Source organism: Grampus griseus, assembly GCF_964374135.1.
Source record: "Grampus griseus genome assembly, chromosome: 10".
NCBI classification, from domain to species: Eukaryota; Metazoa; Chordata; class Mammalia; order Artiodactyla; family Delphinidae; genus Grampus; species Grampus griseus.
Window position 1 is genome coordinate 44,359,352 of NC_139004.1, and position 18,547 is coordinate 44,377,898.

An 18,547-nucleotide genomic window follows, 5' to 3' on the forward strand; every position below is an offset into this window, starting at 1 on the left:
AATAGTATTTGATAAATATTTTGACAAGATAAGAGCAAATGTTCCTACTCCACTTCAAATTACTGGTCTTTCTCAGAGACTTTATATTAATATTTTGCTTTTAAAAAACAAATGTTAATATTCATAATTATCAAAATTTGGAAGAAACTCAACCATACTGTCCTTCAGTAGGTGAATGAATAAACAAATTGTGGTATATCCCCAAAATGGAATATTATTCAGTGCTCAAAAGTAATGATTATTGAGCCATTAAAAGACAAGGAGGGAGAGACGGGCGCGAGCGCGGACCCCAGAGACGGGCGCGAGCCGCAGCTGAGGGCGCGGACACCAGAGACGGGCACGAGCCGCGGCTAAAAGCGTGAACCCCAGAGACGGGCGCGAGCCGCGGCTGAAAGCGCGGACCCCAGAGACGGGCGCAAGCCGCGGCTGGAGGCGCGGACCCCAGAGGCGGGCGGGAGACGTTGGGGCTGCTGCTGCCGCCACCAAGGGCCTGTGTGCGAGCGCAGGTCGCTCTCCACGCCCCTCTTCCGCGGAGCCTGTGCGGCCCGCCACTGCCAGGTTCCCTGGATCCGGGGACGACTTCCCCGGGAGAGCGCACGGCGGGCCTCGGGCTGGTGCAGGGTCACGCCGGACTTTGCCGCCGCAGGCCCGCCCCGCATTCCGTGCCCCTCCCTCCCCGCCGGCCTCAGTACGCCAGAACCCGCGAATCAGCGGCTGCCTTAACCCCGTCCTGTCTGAGCGAAGAACAGACGCCCTCCAGCGACCTACACGCAGAGGCAGGGCCAAATCCAAAGCTGAGCCCCTGTGAGCTGTGAGAACAAAGAAGAGAAAGGGAAATCTCTCCCAGCAGCCTCAGAAGCAGCGGATTAAAGCTCCACAATCAACTTGATGTACCCTGCATCTGTGGAATACATGAATAGACAGCCAATCATCCCAAATTAAGGAGGTGGACTTTGGGAGCAAGATCTATGATTTTTTTCCCTATTCCTCTTTTTGTGAATGTGTATGTGTATGCTTCTGTGTGAGATCTTGTCTGTATAGTCTTGCTTCCACCATTTGTCCTAGGGTTCTATCCGTCCATGGTTTTTTCTTAAATTTTTTTTCTTAATAATCAATTTTAATTTTAAGAACGTTATTATACTTTACCTTCTTTCTTTCTTTCTTTCTTTCTTTCTTTCTTTCTTTCTTTCTTTCTTTCTTTCTTTCTTTCTTTCTTTCTTTCTTTCCTTCCTTCCTTCCTTCCCTCCTTTAGACAACGAATCATCCCAAATTGAGGAGGTGGTCTCTGACAGCAAGATTTATGATTTTTACCCCTTTACCTCTTTTAGTGAGGGTGTATGTGTACGCTTCTGTGTAAGATTTTGTCTGTATAGCTTTGCTTCCAACATTTGTCTTAAGGTTCTATCCGTCCCCCCCTTTTTTTTTTCTCTAAATAAGAATTTTTTAATTCAATAACTTTATTATACTTTATTTTATTTTTACTGTATCTTCTTTCTTTCTGTTTTTCCTTCTTTCCCTCCTTCCTTGCTTCCTCCCTCCCTCCCTCCCTCCTTTCTTTCCTTCTTGCCTTCTTTCCTTCTTTGCTTCTTTCTTTCTTTCTTCCTTCCTTCCTTCCTTCCCTCCTTCCTTCCCTCCTTTCCTTCTTTCTTTCCTCATACTTCTACTAATTCCCTCTACTTTTTCTCCCTTTTATTCTGAGCCATGTGGATTAAAGGCTCTTGGTGCTCCAGCCAGTAGTCAGGGCTCTGCCTCTGAGGTAGGAGAGCCAACTTCAGGACACTGGTCCACAAGAGACCTCCCAGCTTCACATAATATCAAACGGCGAAAATCTCCCAGAGACCTCCATCTTAACACCAGCACCCAGCTTCACTCAACGACCAGCAAGCCACAGTGCTGGACAACCTGTGCCAAACAACTAGCAAAACAGGAACACAACCCCACCCATTAGCAGAGAGGCTGCCTAAAATCATAATAAGGCCACACACTCCCCAAAACACACCACCAGACGTGAACCTGCCCACTAGAGAGACAAGATCCAGCCTCATCCACCACAACACAGGCACTAGTCCCCTCCACCAGGCAGCCTACACAACCCACTGAACGAACCTTAGCCACTGGAGACAGACATCAAAAATAGGAGGAACTACGAACCTGCAGCCTGCAAAAAGGAGACCCCAAACACAGTAAGATAAGCAAAATGAGAAAACAGAAAAACACACAGCAGATAAAGGAGCAAGATAAAAATGCACCACACCTAACAAATGAAGAGGAAATAGGCAGGCTACCTGAAAAAGAATTCAGAATAATGATAGTAAGGTTGATCCGAAATCTTGGAGATAGAATGGACAATAGAATGGACAAAATGCAAGAATCAGTTAACAAGGACCTAGAAGAACTAAAGATGAAACAAGCAACGATGAACAACACAATAAATGAAATTAAAAATACTCTAGATGGGAGCAATAGCAGAATAACTGAGGCAGAAGAACGGATAAGTGACCTGGAAGATAAAATAGTGGAAATAACTACTGCAGAGCAGAATAAAGAAAAAAGAATGAAAAGAACCGAGGACAGTCTCAGAGACCTCTGGGACAACATTAAATGCACCAACATTCGAATTGTAGGGGTTCCAGAAGAAGAAGAGAAAAAGAAAGGGACTGAGAAAATATTTGAAGAGATTATAGTTGAAAACTTCCCTAATATGGGAAAGGAAATAGTTAATCAAGTCCAGGAAGCACAGAGAGTCCCATACAGGATAAATCCAAGGAGAAATACACCAAGACACATATTAATCAAACTGTCAAAAATTAAATACAAAGAAAGCATACTAAAAGCAGCAAGGGAAAAACAACAAATAACACATAAGGGAATCCCCATAAGGTTAACAGCTGATCTCTCAGCAGAAACCCTACAAGCCAGAAGGGAGTGGCAGGACATACTGAAAGTGATGAAGGAGAAAAACCTGCAAACAAGATTACTCTACCCAGCAAGGATCTCATTCAGATTTGATGGAGAAATTAAAACCTTTACAGACAAGCAAAAGCTGAGAGAGTTCAGCACCACCAAACCAGCTTTACAACAAATGCTAAAGGATCTTCTCTAGGCAAGAAACACAAGAGAAGGAAAGACCTATAGTAACGAAGCCAAAACAATTTAGAAAATGGGAATAGGAACATACATATCGATAATACCTTAAATGTAAATGGACTAAATGATCCCACCAAAAGACACAGATTAGCTGAATGGATACAAAAACAAGACCCTTATATATGCTGTCTACAAGAGACCCACTTCAGACCTAGAGACACATACAGACTGAAAGTAAGGGGATGGAAAAAGATATTCCATGCAAATGGAAACCAAAAGAAAGCTGGAGTAGCAATTCTCATATCAGACAAAATAGACTTTAAAATAAGGACTATTAGAAGAGACAAAGAAGGACACTACATAATGATCAAGGGATCGATCCAAGAAGAAGATATAACAATTGTAAATATTTATGCACCCAACATAGGAGCACCTCAATACATAAGGTAAATACTAACAGCCATAAAAGAGGAAATCGACAGTAACACATTCATAGTAGGGGACTTAAACACCCCACTTTCACCCATGGACAGATCATCCAAAATGAAAATCAATAAGGAAAGACAAGCTTTAAATGATACATTAAACAAGATGGACTTAATTGATATTTATAGGACACTCCATCCAAAAACAACAGAATACACATTTTTCTCAAGTGCTCATGGCACATTCTCCAGGATAGATCATATCTTGGGTCACAAATCAAGCCTTGGTAAATTTAAGAAAATTGAAATTGTATCAAGTATCTTTTCTGACCACAACGCCATGAGACTAGATATCAATTACAGGAAAACATCTGTAAAAAATACAAACACATGGAGGCTAAACAATACACTACTTAATAATGAAGTGATCACTGAAGAAATCAAAGACGAAATAAAAAAAATACCTAGAAACAAATGACAATGGAGGCACAACGGCCCAAAACCTGTGGGACGCAGCAAAAGCAGTTCTAAGGGGGAAGTTTATAGCAATACAAGCCCACCTTAAGAAGCAGGAAACATCTCGAATAAACAACCTAACCTTGCACCTCAAGCAATTAGAGAAAGAAGAACAAAAAAACCCCAAAGCTAGCAGAAGGAAAGAAATCATAAAAATCAGATCAGAAATAAATGAAAAAGAAATGAAGGAAACAATAGCAAAGATCAATAAAACTAAAAGCTGGTTCTTTGAGAAGATAAACAAAATAGATAAACCACTAGCCAGACTCATCAAGAAAAAAAGGGAGAAGACTCAAATCAATAGAATTAGAAATGAAAAAGGAGAGGTAACAACTGACACTGCAGAAATAAAAGAGATCATGAGCGATTACTACAAGCAACTCTATGCCAATAAAATGGACAATCTGGAAGAAATGGACAAATTCTTAGAAATGCACAACCTGCCAAGACTGAATCAGGAAGAAATAGAAAATATGAACAGACCAATCACAAGCACTGAATTTGAAACTGTGATTAAAAATCTTCCAACAAAGAAAAGCCCAGGACCAGATGGCTTCACAGGCGAATTCTATCAAACATTTAGAGAAGAGCTAACACCTATCCTTCTCAAACTCTTCCAAAATATAGCAGAGGGAGGAACACTCCCAAATTCCTTCTACGAGACCACCATCACCTTGATACCAAAACCAGACAAGGATGTCACAAAGAAAGAAAACTACAGACCAATATCACTGATGAACATAGATGCAAAAATTCTCAACAAAATACTAGCAAACAGAATCCAACAGCACATTAAAAGGATCATAAACCATGATCAAGTGGGGTTTATTCCAGGAATGCAAGGATTCTTCAATATACGCAAATCTATCAATGTGATAAACCATATTAACAAATTGAAGGAGAAAAACCATATGATCATCTCAATAGATGCAGAGAAAGCTTTTGACAAAATTCAACACCCATTTATGATAAAAACCCTGCAGAAAGTAGGCATAGAGGGAACTTTCCTCAACATAATAAAGGCCATATACGACAAGCCCACAGCAAACATCATCCTCAATGGTGAAAAACTGAAAGCATTTCCACTAAGATCAGGAACAAGACAAGGGTGCCCACTCTCACCACTCTTATTCAACATAGTTTTGGAAGTTTTAGCCACAGCAATCAGAGAAGAGAAGGAAATAAAAGGAATCCAAATCGGAAAAGAAGAAGTAAAGCTGTCACTGTTTGCAGATGACATGATACTATACATAGAGAATCATAAAGATGCTACCCGGAAAACTACTAGAGCTAATCAATGAATTTGGTAAAGTGGCAGGATACAAAATTAATGCACAGAAATCTCTGGCATTCCTGTATACTAATGATGAAAAATCTGAAAGTGAAATCACGAAAACACTCCCATTTACCATTGCAACAAAAAGAATAAAATATCTAGGAATAAACCTACCTAAGGAGACAAAAGACCTGTATGCAGAAAATTATAAGACACTGATGAAAGAAATTAAAGATGATACAAATAGATGGAGACATATACCATGTTCTTGGATTGGAAGAATCAACATTGTGAAAATGACTCTACTACCCAAAGCAATCTATAGATTGAATGCAATCCCTATCAAACTACCACTGGCATTTTTCACAGAACTAGAACAAAAAATTTCGCAATTTGTATGGAAACACAAAAGACCCCGAATAGCCAAAGCAATCTTGAGAACAAAAAAGGGAACTGGAGGAATCAGGCTCCCTAACTTCAGACTATACTACAAAGCTACAGTTATCAAGACGGTATGGTACTGGCACAAAAACAGAAAGACAGATCAATGGAACAGGATAGAAAGCCCAGAGATAAACCCATGCACATATGGACACCTTATCTTTGATAAAGGTGGCAGGAATGTACAGTGGAGAAAGGACAGCCTCTTCAATAAGTGGTGCTGGGAAAACTGGACAGGTACATGCAAAAGTATGAGATTAGATCACTCCCTAACACCATACACAAAAATAAGCTCAAAATGGATTAAAGACCTAAATATAAGGCCAGAAACTATCAAACTCTTAGAGGAAAACATAGGCAGAACACTCTATGACATAAATCACAGCAAGATCCTTTCTGACCCACTTCCTAGAGTAATGGAAATAAAAACAAAAATAAACAAATGGGACCTAATGAAACTTCAAAGCTTTTGCACAGCAAAGGAAACCATAAACAAGAGCAAAAGACAACCCTCAGAATGGGAGAAAATATTTGCAAATGAAGCAACCGACAAAGGATTAATCTCCAAAATTTACAAGCAGCTCATGCAGCTCAATAACAAAAAAACAAACAACCCAATCCAAAAATGGGCAGAAGACCTAAATAGACATTTCTCCAAAGAAGATATACAGACTGCCAACAAACACATGAAAGAATGCTCAACATCATTAATCATTAGAGAAATGCAAATCAAAACTACAATGAGATATCATCTCACACCAGTCAGAATGGCCATCATCAAAAAATCTAGAAACAATAAATGCTGGAGAGGGTGTGGAGAAAAGCGAACACTCTTGCACCTCTGGTGGGAATGTGAATTGGTTCAGCCACTATGGAGAACAGTATGGAGGTTCCTTAAAAAACTACAAATAGAACTACCATATGACCCAGCAATCCCACTACTGGACATATACCCTGAGAAAACCGAAATTCAAAAAGAGTCATGTACCAAAATGTTCATTGCAGCTCTATTTACAATAGCCCAGAGATGGAAACAACCTAAGTGCCCATCATCGGATGAATGGATAAAGAAGATGTGGCACATATATACAATGGAATATTACTCAGCCATAAAAAGAAACGAAATTGAGCTATTTGTAATGAGGTGGATAGACCTAGAGTCTGTCATACAGAGTGAAGTAAGTCAGAAAGAAAAAGACAAATACCGTATGCTAACACATATATATGGAATTTAAGGAAAAAAATGTCATGAAGAACCTAGGGGTAAGGCAGGAATAAAGACGCAGACCTCCTAGAGAACGGACTTGAGGTTATGGGGAGGGGGAAGGGTGAGCTGTGACGGGGCGAGAGAGAGTCATGGACATATACACACTAACAAACGTAGTAAGGTAGATAACTAAAGGGAAGCAGCCGCATGGCACAGGGATATTGGCTCGGTGCTTTGTGACAGCCTGGAGGGGTGGGATAGGGAGGGTGGGAGGGAGGGAGACGCAAGAGGGAAGAGATATGGGAACATATGTATATGTATAACTGATTCACTTTGTTATAAAGCAGAAACTAACACACCATTGTAAAGCAATTATACCCCAATAAAGATGTTAAAAAAAAAAAAAAGACGAGGAAACTTAAGTATATATGACTAAGTGAAAGAAGCCAATCTGGAAAGGCTACACGTTATATGATTACAACTATATGACACTGGAAAAGGCAAAACTATGGAGACAGTAAAAAATCCATGGTTGCTAGGAGTTGGATGGCAAGGGATGAATAGATGTGGAGCACAGAGGATTTTTAGGCCAGAGAAAATATTCTGTATGATACTATAATGATGAACAAATGTCATTAAATTTTGTCCAAACCCATAGAATATACAACCCTAATGTAAACTATGGACTCTAGGTAATGGTGAAGCATCCATGTAAGTTTATCAGTTGTAAAAATTGTACTATCTAGTGGGGAATGCTGATAATGGGTGTTGGTATTCATTTGTGGGGACAGAGGTTTATGGGAAATCTGTGTACCTTCCTCTCAACTTTGTTGTGAACCTAAATTTGCTCTAAAAAATAAGTCTATTAAAAAAACAAATCTTAAGCAAGACGTTTGCTTTTGGTTAACTTTTACTCCAAATCACTATTTTAAAAGAGCTTCATTGTTCCTGAGTATGAGCTCCTGGCAAGTTGTGTCTGGCCTCTTGGCAGCTCAAGCTTTCTGCTGCTGCTCTTTGTACAGATCCACCTGGCCCAATGTAGGGGGCCTGAAGTTTGAAAACCAGCAGTGTCCCTTGGCGTGGTACAGTTGGACCATAAAAATGACCATGCAAGCTGAACTACTTACAAAGCAACTATGTTAGATTACATGGATTCTAACATTCTGCATAAAGACTACTGAATGGATTTGGAGTAAGATAGGAAAATGGGGAGGTAAAAGGGAAAGAATATTCACAAATTATCCTACATCCACTGTACTAGAGGAGGGTTTCTCAAAATCCATACTAATGACATCCATACTAATGGATAATTCTTAGGAGCTATCCTGTTCATTGCAGAATCCCTGGCCTTTACCCACTACATGCTAGTAGAAATCTCCAATTTGAGAAACAAAAATGTCCCCTGGTGAGGAAAAATCACCCCATATTGACAACCACTGTGTTAGAAGAAATATTTAGATGAGACTCACAGAGCTGAAATCGTAAAGAATCATTATATTTAGAAGTATCATTTAGGTCTTATTAGAATATTCTATATATTAAGGGCTATACTTTGTACATGAGTAAGAAATAGTTGAGCTTTACATACAAGAAAAAAAAGCAAGTGTACTGACAATTTTAAAGAATATCATCTGCTCATTGAACCATTCAGAAGGTTACATATGTGTTCATCTAGTCACTAGGAAATTTATAAATATGTTATGGGACAACAATTTGTCTCTCAGCACCAATTTGCCATTTTACCTTCATCTGGGTCTATAATCACCTTCCAACTCCGTCCCCACGTTTCAGGCTTCTAGAGATTGACTTGATTAAAACCGATGTGTGTGTTTGTGTATGTGTGTGTGTGTATGTGTGTATATGTACATATTTTGATTAATAAATTCTTTTAAAAGCAAGGTTCTTTTTTAAATTTTTATTTATTTTTATTTTTTTAACATCTTTATTGGGGTATAATTGCTTTACAATGGTGTGCTAGTTTCTGCTTTATAACAAAGTGAATCAGTTATACATATACATATGTTCCCATATCTCTTCCCTCTTGCGTCTTCCTCCCTCCCACCCTCCCTATCCCACCCCTCCAGGAGGTCACAAAGCACCGAGCAGATATCCCTGTGCCATGCGGCTGCTTCCCACTAGCTATCTACCTTACGTTTGTTAGTGTGTATAAGTCCAAGACTCTCTCTCGCCCTGTCACAGCTCACCCTTCCCCCACCCCATATCCTCAAGTCCGTTCTCCAGTAGGTCTGTGTCTTTATTCCTATCTTACCCCTAGGTTCTTCATGACATTTCTTTTTCTTCTTAAATTCCATATATATGTGTTAGCATATGGTATTTGTCTTTTTCTTTCTGACTTACTTCACTCTGTATGACAGACTCTAGGTCTATCCACCTCATTCCAAATAGCTCAATTTCGTTTCTTTTTATGGCTGTGTAATATTCCATTATATATATGTGCCACATCTTCTTTATCCATTCATCCAATGATGGACACTTAGGTTGTTTCCATCTCTGGGCTATTGTAAATAGAGCTGCAATGAACATTTTGGTACATGACTCTTTTTGAATTTTGGTTTCCTCAGGGTATATGCCCAGTAGTGGGATTGCTGGGTCATATGGCAGTTCTATTTGTAGTTTTTTAAGGAACCTCCATACTGTTCTCCATAGTGGCTGAACCAATTCACATTCCCACCAGAGGTGCAAGAGTGTTCGCTTTTCTCCACACCCTCTCCAGCATTTATTGTTTCTAGATTTTTTGATGATGGCCATTCTGACTGGTGTGAGATGATATCTCATTGTAGTTTTGATTTGCATTTCTCTAATGATTAATGATGTTGAGCATTCTTTCATGTGTTTGTTGGCAGTCTGTATATCTTCTTTGGAGAAATGTCTATTTAGGTCTTCTGCCCATTTTTGGATTGGGTTGTTTGCTTTTTAATTATTAAGCTGCATGAGCTGCTTATAAATTTTGGAGATTAATCCTTTGTCAGTTGCTTCATTTGCAAATATTTTCTCCCATTCTGAGGGTTGTCTTTTGGTCTTGTTTATGGTGTGCTTTGCTGCACAAAAGTTTTTAAGTTTCATTAGGTCCGATTTGTTTATTTTTGTTTTTATTTCCATTTCTCTAGGAGGTGGGTCAAAAAGGACCTTGCTGTGATTTATGTCATAGAGTGTCCTGCCTATGTTTTCCTCTAAGAGTTTGATAGTTTCTGGCCTTACGTTTAGGTCTTTAATTCACCGTGAGCTTATCTTTGTGCATGGTGTTAGGGAGTGATACAATCTCATACTTTTACATGTAGCTGTCCAGTTTTCCCAGCACCACTTATTGAAGAGGCTGTCCTTTCTCCACTGTACATTCCTGCCACCTTTATCAAAGATAAGGTGACCATATGTGCGTGGGTTTATCTCTGGGCTTTCTATCCTGTTCCATTGATCTATATTTCTGTTTTTGTGCCAGTACCATACTGTCTTGATTACTGTAGCTTTGTAGTATAGTTTGAAGTCAGGAAGCCTGATTCCTCCAGCTCCGTTTTTCGTTCTCAAGATTGCTTTGGCTATTCGCGGTCTTTTGTGTTTCCATACAAATTGTGAAATTTTTTGTTCTAGTTCTGTGAAAAATGCCAGTGGTAGTTATAGGGATTGCATTGAATCTGTAGATTGCTTTGGGTAGTAGAGTCATTTTCACAATGTTGATTCTTCCAATCCAAGAACATGGCATATCTCTCCATCTATTTGTATCATCTTTAATTTCTTTCATCAGTGTCTTATAATTTTCTGCATACAGGTCTTTTGTCTCCTTAGGTAGGTTTATTCCTAGATATTTTATTCTTTTTGTTGCACTGGTAAATGGGAGTGTTTTCATGATTTCTCTTTCAGATTTTTCATCTTTAGTGTATAGGAATGCCAGAGATTTCTGTGCATTAATTTTGTATCCTGCTACTTTACCAAATTCATTGATTAGCTCTAGTAGTTTTCTGGTAGCATCTTTAGGATTCTCTATGTATAGTATCATGTCATCTGCAAATAGTGACAGCTTTACTTCTTCTTTTTCGATTTGGATTCCTTTTATTTCCTTTTCTTCTCTGATTGCTGTGGCTAAAACTTCCAAAACTATGTTGAATAAGAGTGGTGAGAGTGGGCACCCTTGTCTTGTTCCTGATCTTAGTGGAAATGCTTTCAGTTTTTCACCACCGAGGATGATGTTGGCTGTGGGCTTGTCATATATGGCCTTTATTATGTTGAGGAGAGTTCCCTCTATGCCTACTTTCTGCAGGGTTTTTTATCATAAATGGGTGTTGAATTTTGTCAAAAGCTTTCTCTGCATCTATTGAGATGATCATATGGTTTTTCTCCTTCAATTTGTTAATATGGTTTATCACATTGCTAGATTTGCCTATATTGAAGAATCCTTGCTTCTGGGAATAAACCCCACTTGATCATGGTGTGTGGTCCTTTTAATGTGCTGTTGGATTCTGTTTGCTAGTATTTTGTTGAGGATTTTTGCATCTATGTTCATCAGTGATATTGGCCTGTAGTTTTCTTTCTTTGTGACATCCTTGTCTGGTTTTGGTATCAAGGTGATGGTGGCCTCATAGAAGGAATTTGGGAGTGTTCCTCCCTCTGCTATATTTTGGAAGTTTTTGAGAAGTATAGGTGTTAGCTCTTCTCTAAATGTTTGATAGAATTCGCCTGTGAAGCCATCTGGTCCTGGGCTTTTCTTTGTTGGAAGATTTTTAATCACAGTTTCAAATTCAGTGCTTGTGATTGGTCTGTTCATATTTTCTATTTCTTCCTGATTCAGTCTTGGCAGGTTGTGCATTTCTAAGAATTTGTCCATTTCTTCCAGATTGTCCATTTTATTGGCATAGAGTTGCTTGTAGTAATCGCTCATGATCTCTTTTATTTCTGCAGTGTCAGTTGTTACCTCTCCTTTTTCATTTCTAATTCTATTGATTTGAGTCTTCTCCCTTTTTTTCTTGATGAGTCTGGCTAGTGGTTTATCTATTTTGTTTATCTTCTCAAAGAACCAGCTTTTAGTTTTATTGATCTTTGCTATTGTTTCCTTCATTTCTTTTTCATTTATTTCTGATCTGATTTTTATGATTTCTTTCCTTCTGCTAGCTTTGGGGTTTTTTTGTTCTTCTTTCTCTAATTGCTTGAGGTGCAAGGTTAGGTTGTTTATTCGAGATGTTTCCTGCTTCTTAAGGTGGGCTTGTATTGCTATAAACTTCCCCCTTAGAACTGCTTTTGCTGCGTCCCACAGGTTTTGGGCCGTTGTGCCTCCATTGTCATTTGTTTCTAGGTATTTTTTTATTTCGTCTTTGATTTCTTCAGTGATCACTTCATTATTAAGTAGTGTATTGTTTAGCCTCCATGTGTTTGTATTTTTTACAGATGTTTTCCTGTAATTGATATCTAGTCTCATGGCGTTGTGGTCAGAAAAGATACTTGATACAATTTCAATTTTCTTAAATTTACCAAGGCTTGATTTGTGACCCAAGATATGATCTATCCTGGAGAATACTGCATGAGCACTTGAGAAAAATGTGTATTCTTTTGTTTTTCAATGGAGTGTCCTATAAATATCAATTAAGTCCATCTTGTTTAATGTATCATTTAAAGCTTGTCTTTCCTTATTGATTTTCATTTTGGATGATCTGTCCATGGGTGAAAGTGGGGTTTTAAAGTCCCCTACTATGAATGTGTTACTGTCGATTTCCTCTTTTATGGCTGTTAGTATTTGCCTTATGTATTGAGGTGCTCCTATGTTGGGTGCATAAATCTTTACAATTGTTATATCTTCTTCTTGGATCGACCCCTTGATCATTATGTAGTGTGCTTCTTTGTCTCTTCTAATAGTCCTTATTTTAAAGTCTATTTTGTCTGATATGAGAATTGCTACTCCAGCTTTCTTTTGGTTTCCATTTGCATGGAATATCTTTTTCCATCCCCTTACTTTCAGTCTGTATGTGTCTCTAGGTCTGAAGTGGGTCTCTTGTAGACAGCATATATAAGGGTCTTGTTTTTGTATCCATTCAGCCAATCTGTGTCTTTTGGTGGGATCATTTAGTCCATTTACATTTAAGGTAATTATCGATATGTATGTTCCTATTCCCATTTTCTAAATTGTTTTGGGTTCGTTATTATAGGTCTTTTCCTTCTCTTGTGTTTCTTGTCTAGAGAAGTTCCTTTAGCATTTGTTGTAAAGCTGGTTTGGTGGTGCTGAACTCTCTCAGCTTTTGCTTGTCTGTAAAGGTTTTAATTTCTCCATCAAATCTGAATGATATCCTTGCTGGGTAGAGTAGTCTTGTTTGCAGGTTTTTCTCCTTCATCACTTTCAGTATGTCCTGCCACTCCCTTCTGGCTTGTAGGGTTTCTGCTGAGAGATCAGCTGTTAACCTTATGGGGATTCCCTTATGTGTTATTTGTTGTTTTTCCCTTGCTGCTTTTAGTATGCTTTCTTTGTATTTAATTTTTGACAGTTTGATTAATATGTGTCTTGGCGTATTTCTCCTTGGATTTATCCTGTATGGGACTCTCTGTGCTTCCTGGACTTGATTAACTATTTCCTTTCCCATATTAGGGAAGTTTTCAACTATAATCTCTTCAAATATGTTCTCAGTCCCTTTCTTTTTCTCTTCTTCTTCTGGAACCCCTACAATTCGAATGTTGGTGCGTTTAATGTTGTCCCAGAGGTCTCTGAGACTGTCCTCGGTTCTTTTCATTCTTTTTTCTTTATTCTGCTCTGCAGTAGTTATTTCCACTATTTTATCTTCCAGGTCACTTATCCGTTCTTCTGCCTCAGTTATTCTGCTATTGATCCCATCTAGAGTACTTTTAATTTCATTTATTGTGTTGTTCATCATTGCTTGGTTCATCTTTATTTCTTCTAGGTCCTTGTTAACTGTTTCTTGCATTTTGTCCATTCTATTTCCAAGGTTTCAGATCATCCTTACTATCATTATTCTGAATTCTTTTTCAGGTAGACTGCCTATTTCCTCTTCATTTCTTAGGTCTGGTGCATTTTTATCTTGCTCCTTTATCTGCTGTGTGTTTTTCTGTCTTCTCATTTTGCTTATCTTACTGTGTTTGGGGTCTCCTTTTTGCAGGCTGCAGGTTCGTAGTTCCCGCTGTTTTTGATGTCTGTCTCCAGTGGCTAAGGTTCGTTCAGTGGGTTGTGTAGGCTTCCTGGTGGAGGGGACTAGTGCCTGTGTTGTGGTGGATGAGGCTGGATCTTGTCTCTCTAGTGGGCAGGTTCACATCTGGTGGTGTTTTGGGGAGTCTGTGGCCTTATTATGATTTTAGGCAGCCTCTCTGCTAATGGGTGGGGTTGTGTTCCTGTTTTGCTAGTTGTTTGGCACAGGTTGTCCAGCACTGTGGCTTGCTGGTCGTTGAGTGAAGCTGGGTGCTGGTGTTAAGATGGAGGTCTCTGGGAGATTTTTGCCATTTATATTATGTGGAGCTGGGAGGTCTCTTGTTGACCAGTGTCCTAAGTTGGCTCTCCTACCTCAGAGGCAGAGCCCTGACTCCTGGCTGGAGCTCCAAGAGCCTTTCATCCACATGGCTCAGAATAAAGGGGAGAAAAAGTAGAGAGAATTAGTAGAAGTATGAAGAAAGAAAGAAAGGAGGGAAGGAAGGAAGGAAGGAAGGAAGGACGAAAGAAAGAAAGAAAGAAAGAAAGAAAGAAAGAAAGAAAGAAAGAAAGAAAGAAGGGAAGAAAGCAAGAAGGAAAGAAAGGAGGGAGGGAGGGAGGGAGGAAGGAAGGAAGGAGGGAAAGAAGGAAAAAAGACAGAAAGAAAGAAGATACAGTAAAATAAAATAAAGTATAATAAAGTTATTGAATTAAAAAATACTTATTTAGGAAAAAAAAAGGGACGGATAGAATCTTAGGACAAATTTTGGAAGCAAAGCTATACAGACAAAATCTTACAGAGAAGCATACACATAAACCCTCACAAAAAGAGGTAAAGGGGAAAAAATCATAAATTTTGCTCTCAGAGACCACCTCCTCAATTTGGGATGATTCGTTGTCTAAAGGAGGGAAGGATGGAAGGAAAGAAAGAAAGAAAGAAAGAAAGAAAGAAAGAAAGAAAGAAAGAAAGAAAGAAAGAAAGAAAGAAAGAACAAAGGTAAAGTATAATAAAGTTATTAAAATTAATTATTAAGAAAAAAATTTTAAAAAACACCATGGACGGATAGAACCCTAGGACAAATGGTGGAAGCAAAACTATACAGACAAGATCTCACACAGAAGCATACACATTCACAAAAAGAGGAAAAGGGGAAAAAATCATAGCTCTTGCTCTCGAAGCCCACCTCCTCAATTTGGGATGACTCGTTGTCTATTCATGTATTCCACAGATGCAGGGTACATCAAGTTGATTGTGGAGCTTTAATCCGCTGTTTCTGAGGCTGCTGGGAGAGATTTCCCTTTCTCTTCTTTGTTCTCACAGCTCACAGGGCTCAGCTTTGGATTTGGCCCTGCCTCTGCGTGTAGGTCTCTGAAGGGCGTCTGTTTTTTGCTCAGACAGGACGGGGTTAAAGGAGCCGCTGATTCGGGGGCTCTGGTGCACTCAGGTCGGGGGGGGAGGGAGGGTCACTGCATGCGGGGTGGGTCTGCGGCAGCAGAGGACGGCGTGACGTTACACCAACCTGAGGCCCGCCGTGCGTTCTCCCGGGGAAGTTGTCCCTGGATCCTGGGAACCTGGCAGTGGCGGGCTGCACAGGCTCCGTGGAAGAGGGGTGTGGATAGTGACCTGTGCTCGCACACAGGCCCCTTGGTGGAGGCAGCAGCAGCCTTAGCATCTCCCGCCTATCCCTGGGGTCCGTGCTTTTACCCGCGGCTCGCGCCCGTCTCTGGGATCCGCGCTTTTAGCCACGGCTCGCGCCCGTCTCTGGGGTCCGTGCTTTTACCCGCGGCTCGCGCCCGTCTCTGGGATCCGCGCTTTTAGCCACGGCTTGCGCCCGTCTCTGGGGTCCGCGCTTTTAGCCGCGGCTCGCGCCCGTCTCTGGAGTTCCTTTAAGCAGCTCTCTTAAACCCCTCTCCTCGTGCACCAGGAAACAAAGAGGGAAGAAAAAGTCACTTGCCTCTTCGGCAGGTGCAGACTTTTCTCCGGACTCCCTCCCGGCTAGCCTTGGTGCACTAACCCCCTCAGGCTATGTTCAAGCCGCCAACCCCAGTCCTCTCCCTGCGCTCCGACCGAAACCGAAACCCGAAACCCGAAACCCGAGCCTGAGCTCGCAGCCCCGCCCGCCCCGGAGGGTGAGCAGACAAGCCTCTCGGGCTGGTGAGTGCCGGTCGGCATCATCCTCTGTGCAGGAATCTCCCCGCTTTGCCCTCCGCACCCCTGTGGCTGTGCACTCCTCCGCGGCTCCGAAGCTCCCCCCTCTGCCTCCCGCAGTCTCCGCCCGCGAAGGGGCTTCCTAGTGTGTGGAAACTCTTCCTCCTTCACAGCTCCCTCCCACTGGTGCAGGTGCCGTCCCTATTCTTTTGTCTCCGTTTTTTCTTTTTTTCTTTTGCCCTACCCAGGGATGTGGGGAGTTTCTTGCCTTTTGGGAGGTCTGAGGTCTTCTGCCAGCCTTCAGTAGGTGTTCTGTAGGAGTTGTTCCACGTGTAGATGTATTTCTGGTGTATTTGTGGGGAGGAAGGTGATCTCCACGTCTTACTCTTCCGCCATCTTCAAGGTCCCCCAAAAGCAAGGTTCTTTAGAGCAAAGTCTATGTTTAAAAATAGCAACAACAAATCTTCATAAATCTTTCAAATAGAGTTATAGGCATCTTGACACATCTTCTTTTTCTCTAGAGAGATTCCAGGTAACAAGCAGCTTTTTTAGATAGTGTTATGAATCCTGCAAAGACTGTTTCCTATTCTCCATTAATCCATTTCCTCAATCACATCCTGATTTAATAGAGACTTTTCTTCCTTTTAGGTGTGTAACACATTAGGCTTCCTTGTGGCATACTTTCCCCTACACCCCATTCTATACCAGTAGGTAAGATTCTCATACCTGTCAGAGATGTTAGTTTCCTGCCAGACTTTGAGTCAATTTCAGTAAACCAAGCACATGCACATTCATTTTAATTATCAAAAGAAAGACCTCTCCCTGCACCCTGATTTTAGACATCATCAAGCTATCTGGAGATGGAGGAGAGATGGGTGGGTTCCCTGCAACCAAATGTTGGTTGGTTTCTTTTGAGCACTTGTTTTACAATTCAGTACAGAAGTCTGATTCTAAGATGAGAAATTTAAGCCACATGAATTCTTCATGACACTTTTTCACAAGGAAGGGGTAGTCAAAGGAAGAGAACAACTCTACATCCTGGTTTCTCTGTGCTTCCCTCCATGGGCAGCAAGGGGTGGTAACAGCTTTCTCTGGTAGTTTTGGGCCAGTGTGTTCCAAGGTAAATCCCTGTGGTCATGTCCGGGAACTAGATGGGCTGTGAGGATGAAGGGCATGCAGGGGTGAGTGTTGAGGTGATAAGAGAGCCTTTTGGAAGGTTTTGGGGAAGTGGAGGGTTGGAAGTGAAGCTAAATCCGGCATCTGTACCCCAACACTGAATTAAATCTCAGAGACAGAGTTTTGGGTGAAGTAGAAAAGAATAGCTTTATTGCTTTTTCAGGCAAAGGGGGCCACAGCACACTAATGTCCTCAAAAACTGTGTGTCCTGACCTGGAGGGGGTAGTGAGGAGTTTTATAGAAATGGTCCAAAGAGGAGGGTGGGCGTGGTCAGCTCGTGGACACTCTTTTGATTGGTTGGTGGTGAGGTAATGGGAGTAAGCACCATCAACCTCTAGTTCCAATCAGTTTGCGGTCTATGAGCTTGCGGGCAGCATACGGTTAACGTCTCCCACCTGGTGGGGGCTTCAGTATCTGCAAAACAGCTCAAAGATATTGTTATCTGTATTCCTTGAGGGGGAACCAGGACCCTGCTCCAGGGCTGCACTATTGTTTCTTGACTACTCCTCCCTTATCTCTTCATCCCCTCCCTTCCCTGATTAGCATCTGTTTGAACCTGCTCTTTAGACCTCAGGAAAGGTCAAGGAGGCTGAATGAAGTCTATCTCCCATAATCAAGAAATGGGGGACACAGAAAGGCTTTTGTGCCCAGGAGTCCCACAGGGTCCTGCTCCGTATCAGATGCTCAGAGTGGGAAAAAGGAGAGTTTAGGAAACAAATCCTGTTCATTGAAAGAGTGTGGATGGGGCCAGTGATGGTGCAGTTGTTAAAGATTATTGGATGTACATTAGGAAAGTAAGTCAGCCTCTGGCCTTCTTTTCAGGAGACTGAGTAGAGACTGGTGTACTTTCAATTAACTTTTGTTTGTTGGTCATACCTTAACAGGTTTTTCCACAAGGAATGGGAATAATTATTTGTGTTCTAGAAGTTATTGGCGATAGAGGAGGCTTTGCCTACTTATCACTCTGCCCCGGGGCAGCCCCACAATTGTCCTCTTTCTGTTGCAGGAAGGTGAACCCCTTCCAGGGCCCGAGAGTGGGCTCCTGTTTAACACTCGGAAATGAATTGTCCGAGGAGACATACATTCTGACAAAACAAAAGACTTTATAGGGAAGGGGCGCCTGGGCAGAGAGCAGCGG